Source organism: Electrona antarctica, assembly GCF_951216825.1.
Source record: "Electrona antarctica genome assembly, chromosome: 23".
In the NCBI taxonomy this organism is placed as follows: domain Eukaryota; kingdom Metazoa; phylum Chordata; class Actinopteri; order Myctophiformes; family Myctophidae; genus Electrona; species Electrona antarctica.
Genome location: NC_136804.1, coordinates 706,766 through 713,282, shown reverse-complemented (window position 1 = coordinate 713,282; position 6,517 = coordinate 706,766).

Below are 6,517 nucleotides of genomic sequence, written 5' to 3'. Positions count from 1 at the left end.
TAAACTTTTTTTTACATTCTTTATAATGAGAGTCGATGGGAGAAACGTCCCATTTTTCACAGTTGACTTTTTTGTGCTCTTATTACTCTGTCATACTTTCACTTTGAAACTCCATTCAAACTTTAAAATGTTCATCAATCTTTGAATTTTCATTGGTGAAAAAGTTTTTTTGAAAAAGTTTATACTTTTTAAAATATTTAACTTTATTTATAAAATGTTTCTCTCATAGACAATGTATGGGATGCAATCTCTAAATCCACCTCACTTTTGCAGCCTCATTACTCTGGCATACTTTGTCGTAGAAACGTGATTTAAACTTTAGCTAGCTCACACGACTGTGGACTTTTTCGTGGTTCAAACCGTATTCGAATATGTTACACGGTTTTTCTGAAATCGCAGTTCAATCGCAGGCCGTTTCGCCTAATCAGTGTCCCCTTAGAGTGCGGGGCCTCCTTGAGTAGAGTGTGGAAACTGAAATGCTTCCCTCGGAAATTTACCAAACAAATTGTCGTCCCGGGCAAAATATTCACTTTACATGGATGTTCTTTGGTCATTTTGTAGCCACACATGTCCTCTTTCACACAATGTAACCACCAAAGCACAGATACATACAGAATGTGAACTACGGCCTTTTAAGTGACACAAATACAGTCAAGCTGCCCATTGACCTCCATTGTATAATTCTTACGAGGAAAGTATCGTGAAGACAATTCTTAACTCGCTCTTATAACCACATTTTCGATCGTACCAACACCACCATCGCACATGTTGTACCTCAATGTCTCAGGCCACTCAAAGTGAAAAAGATATTTGCATTCGACTTTTACTTTTTGCGATAGAGCAATTTGTTCGGGCATAGGTTTTTCCCTATTCAGGCCCATTGAAATCTCCCAGTCATAGTGAAGCACTGTTTTACTCTCCCACAGCTGAGACATATAAGGGCTTAATTACAGGGCTGACATTAGAGTTACAAGATCTCAATGAGTTGCTCTGTGAAACCTTGTGAGCTTGTAGGTCTGCTATTTGTGCAATTAGGCTCTACACACAGTCACAGACACACGCATGCATGCACACGCACACGCACGCACGTGCACGCACACGCACGCACACGCACGCACGCACACACACACACACACAAAAACCCTGTCTTTTGCTTGCAGCATGCTACAGTCTTGCAATTTGCTCCATGGGCTTAGACCACCAATAGGAGCACGCTGTACTTAATTAATTGCTTAAGCCCCGCCCTTCTGTCTTCCCATTGGCTGGCCTTTACACAGCTCTAACTTTTGTTTGCAGCATGATACAGTCCTGAAAATTTGTTTATGGACTTACACCACCAATAGGAACACTATAATAATTTAAAAAATTAAAAACTTTTTTTTTTTTTTAAACTTTTTTTTTTTAAACTTTTTTTTTTTTAATTTTTTTTTTTTTTAAACTTTTTTTTTTAAACCTCTTTTTTTTTAACTTTTTTTTTTTTTAAACTTTTTTTAAAAACTTAAAAATAAAAAACTTAAAAAAGAAAACTTAAAAATGAAAAACTTAAAAAAAACTTAAAAGAAAAAAAAACTTTTAAAAAAGAACTTAAAAAAAACATTTAAAGAAAAACTTAAAAAAAACTTAAATACTTAAAAAAACTTAAAACAAATGAACTTAAAAAATAAACTTAAAAAAAATAAACTTAAAACAAAAACTTAAAAACACAAAAATGAAAGAAAAGTCTTAGACCATTGTCAATAATCATTGTGTTTATGCTTTTAAAGATAGGCCTATATGCTATTTGACCCTTTTTTTACATGTAAACGTATGCTATTTAATACAATTTCTGCTCATTAATGCTTTCATATCCATTGATGTTGTATTTTTTTCTTTTTACCTTTTCTTAATTAATCAATAATACATTGTAAAGCATTATTCATACATTACAAATCATTAGTAGACACAGTTATAACTTTACTTACTTTATTCTGCCACTTTTTGGGCATCATACTACTTCCACATACTTTACTGCTTACGGTATATTATTATTTTTTACAAATTGTTATACTTTTCAACTTTTTGTACTCCGGTCCCCAGGTTTCAAACTTGGTGGTTGGTCCCACAGACACAGCTATAACTTTATACATTGCGTTTTTAGCGAGCCCACGCAGTTTCTACAGGAACTGCTTTCTAGTTATTATTCCATAGGAGGAGTCTTTTGTTTGACGCACTACTCCACCCACTGTTTTGACTGTACGCACTTGAGCCATATCTCAAATTGACCGGCTTCATCGGGAAGGTAGTGCTTGTATTTTTTTAAGAGAAATGTTGTATAGTTTAATTGATATTAATTTATTAGTGAATAGAATTTCCTCATTGACATGAATGGGAAAATGCGATTTTTCGCATTTTCTCACATTCAAGTATTTTTTCCTCGGAGACTGTAAGCACTATAGTTACAAAACTTGGAGGGTAGGTTCATAATAATTACTAAAATTAATCAACTTATAATGTTATCAGAACTTGGAGGGTAGGTTCATAATAATTACTAAAATTAATCAACTTATAATGTTATCAGTCGGCCTCATGGTGGCGCTATAACAGCCCACTTTACGTTTTGGCTTATAACTCTTGAACCGTAGGTCGTAAAATCAAAATTATTTTTTCCCTGACTTCCTTGGGTCATGACGCATCTCCTCATATAGGCCACGCCCATTTGCGTTATGATAGATTTTCCGCCATTTTGAATTTTCTCCAAAACACACTTTTTGCTCCTCCTCCTACAGATTTTGTCCAAATCTCACAAAAGTTGGTACACATGATCTCTGGACCTTTCCGATGAAGACACCACAGGCGGAATTTTGATAGTGCGTATCGTTCGGCCGTAATCGGCTTCCGAAGTTAGTGGGATGGGCCTATTTTACAAAAAATGCCATAAATCCCGAACGAAATGTCCGATCCATCCTAAATTTGAATCACATGTCGTGGGTGGTTCAATCAACCAAGTACCAAAAGCAATTCCATTTTCATCCATAGGGGGCGCCGCAAATGCGGAAAATGTAACAGTTTATCGCAAAAGCATGATTTTTGGGGGATAAATACCTTCCAAATTACTTACGCATGATCACAGGGGTGATGTGACATTGTAATTGGCTGGCAATATCAGTGGGAGGGGCACATGTAAGCCACTGCGGCAACCACACTTTGCAATTTTTTAAAATTGCGACCTTTCTAGTTCAGCTTACTGTGGAGACACATGCTGGAACTTTTTACTTTGAAATGTTTTGTATTTTCTGAGTTATTTAACTTTAACGCCCAATGCATTCTCAATGGCAATAGCACAAACTTTGGCATGCTACTAGTCCTACATACTTACACCTAGAAACCCCATTCAAGCCTACTTAGGTCCATCTTACGGTGGACATGTTTGCCTGAAAAGGAATCTTTGAAATGTGTCATAGTTTTAGAAATATAGTGCTTTCAAATTTGAGAATTTTACAATGGGGCTCAATGGCAGATATTGGCACGTCAAAAAAGCACTTTCACCTAGAAACTCCATTCACACTTTTTATAATTCAGCTTACTGTGGAGACACATGCTGGAACTTTTTACTTTGAAATGTTTTGTATTTTCTGAGTTATTTAACTTTAACGCCCAATGCATTCTCAATGGCAATAGCACAAACTTTGGCATGCTACTAGTCCTACATACTTACACCTAGACACCCCATTAAAGCCTACTTAGGTTCATCTTACGGTGGACATGTTTGCCTGAAAAGGAATCTTTGAAATGTGTCGTGTCAGAAATATAGTGCTTTCAAATTTGAGAATTTTACAATGGGGCTCAATGGCAGATATTGGCACGTCAAAAAAGCACTTTCACTTAGAAACTCTATTCACACTTTTTATAATTCAGCTTACTGTGGAGACACATGCTGGAACTTTTTACTTTGAAATGTTTTGTAGTTTCTGAGTTATTTAGCTTTAACGCCCAATGCATTCTCAATGGCAATAGCACAAACTTTGGCATGCTACTAGTCCTACATACTTACACCTAGAAACCCCATTCAAGCCTGTTAGATAAATTCTGACATGTTGTTTACACGTCATGTCAAGTTGCCCACTCCATCATATTCTGTTGGTCAACACATATAGAATTTTGGCCCAGACCGTGTTCCTTATAGGTCATATTTTGTCATCTTGCCCTTTTATCAACATTTCACTCATAGCCTACTGCCTGTTTACACAGGGTGGTTCATCTTATCCTTTATATTATTTTATCATATTTATATTATGGATTTCCTGACGCCACATTCAGATTTAATATCTTATATCTTGTTGACTCCTTATTCGGTCTCCATAATGTCTGTCCCCAGTCAAGTAAACTTGCCATAATGAAAGGTCTATTTTGATTCGAGACTACATGTATTTGACCTTGATGCCTAGTGAGAAAAGAGATAGCTGCTCAGTGGGAGTCAGGGAGTGTTTCTCTCTGTCGAAAGTTCACAGTGCAGGGAAAGTTATCAACAGGTTGCCTGGCAACGCCAGCGTCCACGCTCTCCCGGCTTGAGGCGACATCAATGATACCAGTCTCATCATCCATGTGCTGGTCCAATGAGCGCTCGACAACCAGCGCCACCGGGGATATTGCGGAAATGAACAATCTATTGAGCCAATGAACGTTTATCAACAACTGACGTGATCTGCAGTATAAGCCAGGAAGATGCTGTGAAGAGGGGCAGTTCGGATCCATATTGGAACAATTGAATACTCTAAATTATAGTGATGTATTGTACTATTATTATTATTATCTGAACCATGTAGCACATTCTCTATGTAAATTGACTTTATTACCTACTAAAAATTACAGTTAAAACCTTAAACTTCCTCTCAGAACTTTATTTCGTCTGTCTCCAATTCGTTTTTAAGGTATCTTTCTATTTTTTATGGTAGAGTGACTGTCATTCAAGATTTAAAGGGCTACTCACTCATTTTTAAGGTAAATACAGCACGGTATTTGGTCTCCCTGCTGGGTTATTGAAGATATATATTTACAGTCCTTTCTAATTAGCATTACAGAATAGATATAATTTATTTTAATCCATTAAATGGCCTTTCTCGCCATCTTTCCAACAAATTGGTCTTCGATCCTTCCCTTATCTTAAATTTATGCAACAAATTGATCCTTGGGTCGCCGGATTTTTATACACAACAAAGCCTACTTAGGTTCATCTTACGGTGGACATGTTTGCCTGAAAAGGAATCTTTGAAATGTGTCATAGTGTCAGAAATATAGTGCTTTCAAATTTGAGAATTTTACAATGGGGCTCAATGGCAGATATTGGCACATCAAAAAAGCACTTTCACCTAGAAACTCTATTCACACTTTTTATAATTCAGCTTACTGTGGAGACACATGCTGGAACTTTTTACTTTGAAATGTTTTGTAGTTTCTGAGTTATTTAACTTTAACGCCCAATGCATTCTCAATGGCAATAGCACAAACTTTGGCATGCTACTAGTCCTACATACTTACACCTAGAAACCCCATTCAAGCCTACTTAGGTTCATCTTACGGTGGACATGTTTGCCTGAAAAGGAATCTTTGAAATGTGTCATAGTGTCAGAAATATAGTGCTTTCAAATTTGAGAATCTTACAATGGGGCTCAATGGCAGATATTGGCCCGTCAAAAAAGCACTTTCACCTAGAAACTCCATTCACACGTTTTATAATTCAGCTTACTGTGGAGACACATGCTGGAACTTTTTACTTTGAAATGTTTTGTAGTTTCTGAGTTATTTAAGTTAAACGCCCAATGCATTCCCAATGGCAATAGCACAAACTTTGGCATGCTACTAGTACTACATACTTACACCTAGAATCCCCATTCAAACCTATTTAGGTTCATCTTATGGTGGACATGTTTGCCTGAAAAGGAATCTTTGAAATGTTTCATAGTTTTAGAAATATAGTGCTTTTAATTTGAGAAATGTATAATGGCAGGTAGTGGCACGTCACTTTCACTTTCACCTAGAAACTCCATTCACACTTTTTATAATTCAGCTTACTGTGGAGACACATGCTGGAACTTTTTACTTTGAAATGTTTTGTAGTTTCTGAGTTATTTAACTTAAACGGCCAATGCATTCTCAATGGCAATAGCACAAACTTTGGCATGCTACTAGTCCTACATACTTGCACCTAGAAACCCCATTCAAACAGTTCAAATAGTTTCATCTTATGGTGGAAATGTTTGCCTGAAAATGAATCTTTGAAATGTTTCATAGTTTTAGAAATATAGCCTAGTGCTTTCAAATTTGAGAAATGTATAATGGGGGTCAATGGCACGTCAAAAAAATGATGATTTGAACTCCTACTAGGAGTGTGTTGGGTTTGAACCAGCACACTTCTACCAGGAATTCTACAGATGTCACCTGATGTATCCGCTGGGCCACTTAGCAGCACATGTCAGCTGGAACTTCAAGGCTACTTTAAGTCAGTGTGGAAAGGAAAGCTTCACGGTAGGCTAAAGAGTTA